This window comes from Geotrypetes seraphini, chromosome 9 (assembly GCF_902459505.1).
Source record: "Geotrypetes seraphini chromosome 9, aGeoSer1.1, whole genome shotgun sequence".
In the NCBI taxonomy this organism is placed as follows: Eukaryota; Metazoa; Chordata; class Amphibia; order Gymnophiona; family Dermophiidae; genus Geotrypetes; species Geotrypetes seraphini.
This window is the reverse complement of record NC_047092.1, coordinates 142247220-142259262: the sequence shown is the minus strand read 5'-3', so window position 1 is coordinate 142259262 and position 12043 is coordinate 142247220.

The window sequence follows — 12043 nt, the reverse complement described above, 5'->3', positions numbered from 1 at the left end:
TTCATGGTCATTACAAAAAATATTTTTTTACATGGGGGGGTGTCAAAAAATGATGGGCCCCGGGTGCCACATACCCTAGGTACGCCACTGGGCGGGGGGATTTGCAAATCGAGTCAACACTCATCTTGCAAAACACTCGCAAACCGCGTTACTCACAAACTGAGGTTTGACTGTATTTGTTTTATCTAATTATGACACTTACTTACAGCAGTCAGTTGTCTACAATAATTGTAAGTTTTCATAAGCATATAAAGCCTGTGTGAAAGGAACAGCAGTAAAGAAGAACATCAGATTCATCAGGTGTGATATAACATTAGCTGAACTGATGTCACCTGCTAATAATATTTATAGAAGGTGGTGTGGGTGAAATGGGGGGGGGCAGAAGGGGAGGGGGAATATATATATTTATTTATTTGTTTAGCAAGTCCTCCTAAAAGAGTCCAAAATGGGTTACAAGAGTACATTCACAATATGGGCCAAGGCATGACATAAATGACATAATGACAATATAGACCTGATAAGATCTAACCTAATTTGCATAGATGACATGAAGGCAATGTAGACATGACAAAAGCTAACCTAATTTACAATGTAACATCTGAGTGACAGTAGGTTACACAGTTTCGTTTTACTGGGAATGGCATTTGTATGCAATAACTAAGACCTGGGCACAGGTCATTAAGGTGATGTCAAGGGTCTGAAGAATAAGGCACGCCTCTCAATTAGCTGCTAGGCACCAATAATAGAATCACACCTAGCAGGGCCTAAGCATTCGCAGGCACCGGTAGGCATTGAAGCCTTAGGCACACTGCCTTTTAGTCAGGTCCTGCATCTTCATATATGAGAACCAACATTGGGATCACTACATTGCATTTACTTCAATAAAAGATCCTGGGCTTTGTACATCGTCTCTCCAGTCTTTTCCTTTGTTCATGATTGTTCTGCAGTTTTATGTTATGAGCAGATTAGACTTGTTTCTCGGGGAGTATCCCCATACCCTTCCCCTTTCTGTGTCCTATGACTGCTTTTGTACCAACTGGAAGTCAGGGGATAGTCATCAGGTAAGAGGGGAGGATCAAAAATATGTAAATAAACTTCTTACAAGAGATCTCGCGAGATGGGATTGACTACCCATTTGTCCAGGAATAGAGTGTGGATTTACAAGAAAGAAGATTAGCAAAGGTAAGAACCTAATCTTTCCTAGTATGGTACATTGTTATTGGTATGGTTATTGTTTCGTTAGCATAATTCTCTTTGAAGATTATTTTGTTTCTTTAATTTTTAAATGCTAGGAGCCCTTTTTACAAAATCACGGTAGTGATTCCTCCTCAACAAATACACCAAAGTCCATTCAATTTCTACGGGCCTCAGTGAATTTGCTGTGGGAGAATGACTACCGTGGCTTTGTAAAAGGAGCCCTGGTATTTTTTTGGCAAATTGATAAATATAAAATAAAAATAAACCTGACCCCTCATTATTGCTCTATAAAATTCAGGAGGAGACACTTTTTCTTCCTTCTTCTCTCCCAAGGATCGGTTATACTGTATACAGTTTGTGTCTAGCATCACTCTTCTTGATGGATGGCAGAGTCCAAACTGAGTTTACTGCACTACAAAATCACAGTCTCAGCCAAGATGTCAACCCTTAATTTCCCATTAACTTCAGTGTAAATATGCATTATTCTTCCCTAAATCTCTTGATGATGCTGTTATGTTCCACTTGCTGAATTTGGCACTGTTAGCTTGTTTAGTTTTATGCCAACTAAAACAAACAGAAGACAGCTAAATTAGAGAATTGAATGTAATTATATTCCAGTTTATGCAATCTTGCAGCTCCCAAGAGTATAGCAGAATTGTGTTTTAATATGGCATAAACCAGAAATGAGGAAATGAAAGGTAGAACATAGATTCTGCTATTAGTGATTAACCACATAGCCAATGTATTCACTTATAAATGATGCTTGGAGAAATACCTTGCTCAAATTAGGGCAACCACAGCTTTTAATGTCATTGTCCTGTAGACCACAATTCTAAGATCTCTTTTACTTCTAAATTTCAGTTCCCATGGCATGTCAGGTTTGCTTGTTAAATATAGAAGAGGTCATAGGGTAGATGCATTAAAAAGAGAAATAATCATTTTTATTTGTTCCCTATCAATCAGTCTTAAGTCACACCTGTTAGAATTCAATTGAATTGAATCTATGTTCTTTCCAGAAGTGCTAATATTGTATGTGCACTGTAAAGATAAACAAAACAGAAGTGTGTGGTATAAGTGGTTGAAGTTACAACCTTGGCACCCCGGGGTTGTGGGTTCAAACCCCGCGCTGCTCCTTGTGACCCTGGGCAAGTTACTCGGTCCTCCATAGCCCCAGATACGTTAGATAGATTGTGAGCCCACTGAGACAAATGGGGAAAATGCTTGAGTACCTGATTGTAAAACCGCTTAGATAACCTTGATAGGCGGTATATAAAAAAACCTAATAAACTTGAAACAGTACAATGATCAAAGTTACTACACTTTGGGGCAATGTTATAAAGTGCATTAGATACTGCAGTTACCATGCCTTAATGTGATAAAGTAACGTGCAGCTGGTGCAAATTTAAGCCAACAATTATTGGAGCCCGAGCAGTATGTCCTTTGCAGATCCTGTGTTAAAATGTCCATTAATGTACAGTTCCTATTTGCAAATAGTGCAAATGGACTTAGGTCCTGACTCTATAAAGCACATCTAAAGGTAGGTGCCGATCTATTAATAGGCTTAATCGGCGATGATATTAGCACTCAGCTTTAATTGGATGTAACTGAAAGGTGTCTAACTTGAAAATCTCATCTATAAAAAGTAAGCGCCTACATTAAAAGAAGGTGTGGTTGGGGGTAGATCATGGGACATCTCTGTGAATTAGGTGCCATTAGGCACCAATATCAGTGCCTAACTTTATGCAAATAAAACCCTGGCATAAATTGGGGACACCTAATTGTTAGAATGTTGAGTACCACCTAATAGCGCTTAGGCGACACTGAGAGTGGCTCTATAATGGGTGCTTGTTTTAATAGAATCAGTGCTGATATCAGCATTTAAATTTAGGCAAACTTTATAGAATCAGGGCTTATGGGTATCCTAATCAGGAGATGCTAAGTGGGTAAGTGCTAATTGTACAATTGCATTAACTCCAGTACACTCTCCATGCCCATTCTCCACTCATGCCTCACTTAGTTCCTGGCCCTAATTCAAAATGTTCTTAAAAGCAGCTGCCAATTGTACATCAATCACGCGATGGTAACATTTAGAGAATCACGCCTCTGGAAAAAATAGGTGCTGGAAATGTAGACCAAAGTTTTCAAAGCCTACATTTTCGGCGCCTACCTTTGATGTAAATTGCACCTCTGGAGGTACCTACCAATGTCGAATGCCAGCGGTTTGATTCCAGTCCCCTTTTTTAGGCATCGGTAGGCACCTTGAAATTTTTTTAAAGTAGTACTTTAAACAGCATTTTTTGCTTAACTTAGCTGCCATTTAGAGAATATGGGCCTAGATGTCTACACTGAGGCACCTACTATCAAGTAGGCATGGTTAGGGGTGGATTTAGAGCCGAGTTTGGGTGTGGATACACCTGGGTGCCAGTAGGCACCTATCTTAGGTGCACTCATTTGGGCCAAGAAAACCCTGACTAGGGCCTAGATTACATAGTAACATAGTAACATAGTAGATGACGGCAGATAAAGACCCGAATGGTCCATCCAGTCTGCCCAACCTGATTCAATTTAAATTTTTTTTTTTTTTTTTTTTCTTAGCTATTTCTGGGCGAGAATCCAAAGCTTTTCCCGGTACTGTGCTTGGGTTCCAACTGCCAAAATCTCTGTTAAGACTTACTCCAGCCCATCTACACCCTCCCAGCCATTGAAGCCCTCCCCTGCCCATCCTCCTCCAAACGGCCATGCACAGACACAGACCGTACAAGTCTGCCCAGTAACTGGCCTAGTTCAATCTTTAATATTATTTTCTGATTCTAAATCTTCTGTGTTCATCCCACGCTTCTTTGAACTCAGTCACAGTTTTACTCTCCACCACCTCTCTCGGGAGCGCATTCCAGGCATCCACCACCCTCTCCGTAAAGTAGAATTTCCTAACATTGCCCCTGAATCTACCACCCCTCAACCTCAAATTATGTCCTCTGGTTTTACCATTTTCCTTTCTCTGGAAAAGATTTTGTTCTACGTTAATACCCTTTAAGTATTTGAACGTCTGAATCATATCTCCCCTGTCTCTCCTTTCCTCTAGGGTATACATATTCAGGGCTTCCAGTCTCTCCTCATACGTCTTCTGGCGCAAGCCTCCTATCATTTTCGTCGCCCTCCTCTGGACCGCCTCAAGTCTTCTTACGTCTTTCGTCAGATACGGTCTCCAAAACTGAACACAATACTCCAAGTGGGGCCTCACCAATGACCTGTACAGGGGCATCAACACCTTCTTCCTTCTACTGACTACGCCTCTCTTTATACAGCCCAGAATCCTTCTGGCAGCAGCCACTGCCTTGTCACACTGTTTTTTCGCCTTTAGATCTTCGGACACTATCACCCCAAGGTCCCTCTCCCCGTCCGTGCATATCAGCTTCTCTCCTCCCAGCATATACGGTTCCTTCCTATTATTAATCCCCAAATGCATTACTCTGCATTTCTTTGCATTGAATTTTAGTTGCCAGGCATTAGACCATTCCTCTAACTTTTGCAGATCCTTTTTCATATTTTCCACTCCCTCTACGGTGTCTACTCTGTTACAAATCTTGGTATCATCTGCAAAAAGGCACACTTTTCCTTCTAACCCTTCAGCAATGTCACTTACATACATATTGAACAGGATTGGCCCCAGCACCGAACCCTGAGGGACTCCACTAGTCACCTTTCCTTCCTTCGAGCGACTTCCATTAACCACCACCCTCTGGCGTCTGTCCGACAGCCAGTTTCTGACCCAGTTCACCACTTCGGGTCCTAACTTCAGCCCTTCAAGTTTGTTCAACAGCCTCCTATGAGGAACTGTATCAAAGGCTTTGCTGAAATCCAAGTAAATTACATCTAGCATATGTCCTCGATCCAGCTCTCTGGTCACCCAATCAAAAAATTCAATCAGGTTCGTTTGGCACGATTTACCTTTTGTAAAGCCATGTTGCCTCGGATCCTGTAACCCATTAGATTCAAGAAAATATACTATCCTTTCTTTCAGCAACACTTCCATTATTTTTCCAACAACTGAAGTGAGGCTCACCGGCCTGTAGTTTCCTGCTTCATCCTTGTGACCACTTTTATGAATAGGGACCACATCCGCTCTCCTCCAATCTCCAGGAATCACTCCCGTCTCCAGAGATTTGTTGAACAAGTCTTTAATAGGACTCGCCAGAACCTCTCTGAGTTCCCTTAGTATCCTGGGATGGATCCCGTCTGGTCCCATCGCTTTGTCCACCTTCAGTTTTTCAAGTTGCTCATAAACACCCTCCTCCGTGAACGGCGCAGAATCTACTCCATTTTCTCGTGTAACTTTGCCGGACAATCTCGGTCCTTCTCCAGGATTTTCTTCTGTGAACACAGAACAGAAGTATTTGTTTAGCACATTTGCTTTCTCCTCATCACTCTCCACATATTTGTTCCCAGCATCTTTTAGCCTAGCAATTCCATTTTTTATCTTCCTCCTTTCACTAATATATCTGAAAAAATTTTTATCTCCCTTTTTTACATTTTTAGCCATTTGTTCTTCCGCCTATACCCGATTCACTAACAATAGCTACTCAATCGCTGTTGGCCAATTCTCTGGCCGATTTTCCTACAGCGATTGATTCACTATTAAGTTCGCTTACAAATAATTTGCATGGAGGTGCAAATCATTTGCATGCAAACTCACCAACTCAATCACTCAGTGAGCAATTGAGTCGGGGTAGAACCCTGACAGTAGTGGCAGGTGAAGCAGCCTCCTGTCACTGCTGCCAGCGGCTTCTGCCAGTTTTTTAAATTATTTTTAATGGCACAGATAATTAGCGTGCATTACACATGCAAAATATCTGCCCAATTAAAAAAAAATTTTTTAAGTCCCCCCTTCCGCAACAAGTTACCCCCTCACCGAATGCAAAAAAAGCCTCCCCTCCCCATTGCAGCTGCATCAAAATTATGGACAGGATTGATTCAAACTAGCATCGTACTCTACAGTATATTTCATTACAGACAAGGTGTACAGTCTTTACAATTAACATGAAATGTAACAGGAGTGTAGAGGCCACAAATTTTTGGAAAAGGGTAATAGTACACAATTGTAGGCATGATATCACCCCACAAACCAGGAAAGTGACACTCATACCAGAACCTGTAATTTCAAGATTATAACAAGAGATATGCCCAATTTTATCTCCAAACCATAATCATACGCCTACAAAGACACAAACCAAGATATCTATGTCATGAACCCTAATGAAGTAATATAAATCCTGGACATGGCCAGGCTCTTCTATATTGTAAATCACATTGAATTCCTTCTGGGATATATTAGTGATCCATAAATACATGTAATGTAATAGATACAGACGAATGAGGCTTTGGTAGCAGTGCTCGTTGTGCAGGGTAAAAGGCAGGGTAAGCATCCCAATGGTGGGCCTGTGAAGACAATTTTGTCTTAGCAATGACATCAAATATTAGTAAAGTGTGAAGGGTAATGGGATTTGATATACCACCTTTTTGTGGTACAACCAGAGAGGTTTACATTTATTATATGCAGGTACTTTCTCTGTCCCTAGTGAGCTCACAATCTAAGGGGCCCTTTTACTAAGCTGCACTAAAAAGTAGTCTACAATATCAGTAGCATGGAACTTCACCATTTGCTGAGGTCACTTTTAATGTGGCTGTAAAAATCCCCACATTAATGGCCATGAGCTAATTTTTCAGTTAGTTCATGACACCTATTTACTATGTAATAAGGGCTCCCGTGCTAACCACTTGCTAATCAGTTAGTACACAGTGAAACCTGAGTGCCGCAGTAGTGGTTACTGCTCTGGTGCTCATAGAATTCCTATGAGGATCAGAGCTGTTGCCACCAGGGCCAGCGCTAAAAACTGCACTACAGTTTTGTAAAGGGGGAGGGGAGGGTGTAATCTTTTCATACATGAAGCTCTGCATTCCTTCCCCTCTTGCTTTTTACCAAATCAGTCTACATGCCCTCTTTGGTCGTCTTATCTCTGAATGCGCTAACATTTGGAACTTGTAAGACACTATTCATTAGCAAAATCCCACATTCCTTCATTTCTTTTTCTAGGTTCTTAGAACCTACTAGAATGTTTGCGAAGGCAATATCAAAAATCTCCTTTTTGTCTTTCCTCAGGTTCACTGAGCCACCCGGGTCAGTGGACAAACCTCCCAAATTCTTGTATATCTCAACTCTTTATTTCCTTCAGTCAGCTTGGATCTTGGGCTAGAAACTTGTCTACTGAGTTATGTATCCTCTGTGAGAATGCAATAGAAGTTAAAAAAGACAAAACATCTCTTTCATTATCTCACTTATGTGCTCTTTCTTACCTGAAACAATCACATTTTACTGCTTCCTCCCAAGATATTTAAAGTAGGGGAATCCATTTGCACATATACTCCCACAACTGCTAAAAGGAACAGATGACACCCCTTTGCATTTACATATTATTTTTATCAGATAAGTTTAGGGTCCTTTAACCAAACAACGATAAACACTAAAACGTGCTTATTGACATGAAAAAGGACTGACCACAGGCATCCTGTGGTAATTTTTCCATGTGCAAGCACTACCCACATGCTATAAAATAGATTTTATTTTTTAGTGCTGGAACAATGTTTATGTTTATTAAAATCTTTATATACCACCTATACAGCCAAAAAGGATCAAAGCGGTTTACAATATAATTCAATCAAAATTATGAAAATAACTCCATTTAAATAGAAAAGAAAAAAGAAGAAAAGAGATAATATTTCTAATACATAATATCTTATAACATCCAAATTAATCAAATTAAATTAAAAATTAGTTAATTAATACAAATTTAAAATTATTAAAATGTATAACCGCAGACCGCAGTCCCAAATTCATATTCCATCAATTTAAAAAAGGCCAGTTGAAAAAATATGCCTTTAAATGTCTTTTGAAATTTTGAAAATATTCTTCTTTTCTCAGTTCTACAGGCAAGCTGTTCCATAATATTGGGACTAAATAACAAAACATGCATAGTTTCTAGTCGAGGCAAGATGAGCCTTTGAAATATGGGGTACAACTACTCTGTTATCGTTCAAAGATCTTAATAAACGCCTAGGCGCATATAGTTGCAAATGAAGACTTATGGAACCAGATCACAACTTCGATTCTGATTGAGTTGGAAACTCAAACAAGTAGAAAGAATCTTGCACTTCCCAAAAGATAAAAATATAGCAGTATAGAGTGAATCCTTTGCAGTTTATGGGATTAAGGGCTTCTTTTACAAAGACGCACTAGCAGTTTTAGCGTGCGCTAGCCGCTACCGCCTCCTTTTAAGCAGGCGGTAATTTTTCAGCTAGCGCACGCTATAGCACGCACTAATCTTGTGCGTGCGCTAAAAACGCTAGCGCACCTTAGTAAAAGGAGCCCTAAATATTTCTCAATTTATCATTATAGTAGGATTGTGATTATAAACTCATATTCTTGTAAGTTTGGCATAGGCATTTCCATATCCTCCGACCATTGTTTAAGTGGTTTCAGATGACATTCCTGGAGTCCAGTAGTCTATAATCAACCCTAATGATGGTGTAGTAGTCTAAGAGGGTTGGGATGTTTCCTTCAATATTCTTCAGCTAATATTATGCTGGTCAAAAGAGTTATGGCTATTTAACATTTATATGCTCTTTTTCTGAAATCTCATGGCAGCATTATAGTGTAATTAAACATATGAAAAACATCTAATGTTTTACACTTACTCGCAAGAAATAAAGCATCGCTGTCTCTGAATCTGACGTGGATTTCATCCCTCTGTTTCAGATACTACTATGTAACATGACAAATTGTGCTCATGGTAGTCAAATGATTTCATCCTGAGAGAATGGCAATGAGGTAGTTCAGCTTGGATAGGATGGCTCAAACTATTTCCTAAACTGAAGAGACATTGTTATTGGACTTTATAGTAGACGAAGAGGAGAACAAGAACAGCACATTAGAAGATGAAGTTGTTAATGACCTTCCTCGGGATGGTGATTTCGCTTTTAATTGGCTGTTTTGATGGAGAGAGAGCTGCTAATTGCCATTCCTTTCTGTCTACATATGACCATTGTAGGGCAAGACTATAGTTTGAGAACATTCTATGTTAACCTCAATGGAAGTTTGGGTTCCAGAAGCTATAATTACAACTGGGATTTGTGTGAATGCATCAGAGCTGCAAATATGGGCTTCTTTTCCCAGAGCTCTGTTTTGGGTAGAAATAGAGGCCAACTCTTGAAGTCTAAAGACAACACTGTCATAGTTCTGCAAGCTATTATCTTCTCCAGTGAGGGAACAGTATAACATGTGAACTTTGTCTTAGTCTTAGTGCATGACTATCTAGCCCAGGGGTGTCAAACTCAATCACATAAGGGGCCGAAATCTAAAACACAGGCTAAGTCGAGGGCCAAATTTTCTATTAAGCTACTTAGGGCTCCTGTTACTCAGGTGCGCTAGCGGTTTTAGCACGCGCTTAGCTCGCGTTACAATGCCTCCATAGAGCTTGCATTAGTATTTTTTATCTAGCGTGTGGTTAGCGTGTGCTAATCTTTAGCTCATGCTAAAAATGCTAGCGCATCTTACTAAAAGGAGCCCATAGTCTTAGTAGAAGTATAGATCCTTCCTCGCTCTGAGACATCTGTGGCGCGGTCAGGCACTTCTATGGAGTGCCCTGCTCCAACTTAGCTTTTGAATTGGGACTGGGTCCTTCTGCCTACAAATGGGTACTGAGGCAGCATGTTGAGGAGCTTGGAGCACCACTGGGACCAGGGCTTCACAGTCAGGCACTTAGATGCGACACAGTCACCGATGGCTACATAAAACGGCCAGGAGGGCCAGATTTGGCCCCCGGGCCTTGTGTTTGACATGTGTGATCTAGCCATATCCAATCTAAAGATTCTACCTAGTGATAATTCTTTAGGTGGCACTCTTTTTATGTATATAATAAAATGTTCAAAATAATCCTACAATTGGATAGCTATTTGGGATGGATGAATTATGTTTTAACAAATCAGGAGACTAGTGTGACAACATGCTTTTATATAAAACTTTTCATGCAACAATTGTCTAATTGTATCAGATGAGCATACAGTATATGCATCAACTTCTAGAGGAGATTATTATATTATTGTAGCTTAAACATGTCATAATGGCTTCCAAAGGATTAAAACAATATCACACTATACTACTATTATTCCTATCAAATTACTATCAAACTAAATCACACCAATGTAAAATATCTCAATTATAATGTTAGCTTCTATATTTGAGACCAATTAGAACTGATCATGAGAAGAAAGGCCACTGTTTGACAGCTAAACCCTGAGGTGCACATTAAGGTAGTATAAATATTGGAAAACATCAAGAACAATCTTAGATTTTGTAGCAGGGATGTTATATTTTAAGCTTGGCATTTCCTCCATGAAATATATACAAAGATGGTAAACTTATAGTGAACTAGCACAATCTATATTTCTGCAACACTGTAATATTTCTGCGTTCACTTTCACAGCTAAGGAAAATAAAATAATGAAGACAACTGGGTCATATTAGATAGAGTTAGTGAAATACTGGAGGGGTAAGGGAAAGAGATGGCAAGCTGTAGGTAGACACAGTGAAAAGGGAAATTGAGGACTGAATAGTAAGAATTTAATCTAGAAAGATGCAGAAAATAAATTGAGAAGGAAGATAATGGGGGTGAGGGGTGGAGAGGGAAGGGAAGGAGAGAGTAAAATGCCAGACCATTGGAGGAGGGGAGGGGGGCGAAGGAAAGAAGATGGATAGCAGGCAAATGGGGGTGGAGGAAAAGAGATGGAAAGGGGAGAGAGAGATGGAAGGTGGAGGCAGTTTCAGGAAGGGGCATAAAAGAGATTAAATAGAAGGGACAGAGAGAGGGCAGACAGTAGATGAAAAGAAAAAAGTGATGAGAAGATGAAGAAAAGTAGTACTGTAGCTGTGTTGATAAATATTTATAAATAGAAAATGGAAATAAGGTGATCCTTTTATTGGACTAATTATAACACATTTTTGAATAATTCAGAGAACAAAACCCTGTTCCTCTAGTCAGGGCAGGATACCGTAACAGCAGTATACATTACTGACCTGAGAAAAAAGATTTTGGCCTCTGAAAGCTAATTGAAAAATGCATTAGTCCAATAAAATGGTATTATCTTATTTTTCATTTTTGCTTTTATTTTTCCTTCTTTTTGTCCCCCTCTTATAAAGCCACATTAAGTTTTTTTATCACTAGCCATGACAATATTAGCTCCGACGCTCATAGGAATTGGGCCAGTTGCCTAAGATTCAGTTGGCCCATGTGCCTTAGGCCCTGCCTATAGGAGGGGCCTTAGGCAACTGGCCCAATTCTGGTTGGCCCAGGTGCCTAAGGCCCCTTCTATGGGCGGGGCCTTAGGCACCTGGACCAATCAGGCCCTAGGCCCCTCCCTGGTGCATCCCACAATGCACCAGGAAGGGGTAGGCCCACCATTTAGAGGAAGGTGGGCCTGCCAGATGGAGGGAGGACCCATCCACCCACCCAACTTTTGAGGTTAGGAGGGTCTAGAGGGGTTCAGTGGGTCCGGGGTGGTGCGCAGTCAGGGGGTGCTTGCCTTCCAGCAGGAGGGCTTGGGCTCCCTCCTGCCGGGCATCACAAGTGTTGGGGTATTCTTTCCGGCAGGAGGGCTTAGGCTTCCTCCTGCTAGGCATTGTGGGTGTTGGTGGGTGTTCTTTCCAGCAGCAGGGCTTGGATTCCTTCCTGACAGGCATTTCCGGTGTTAGGGGGTGTTCCTTCCAGCAGAAGGACTTGGGATACCTCTTCCGGGC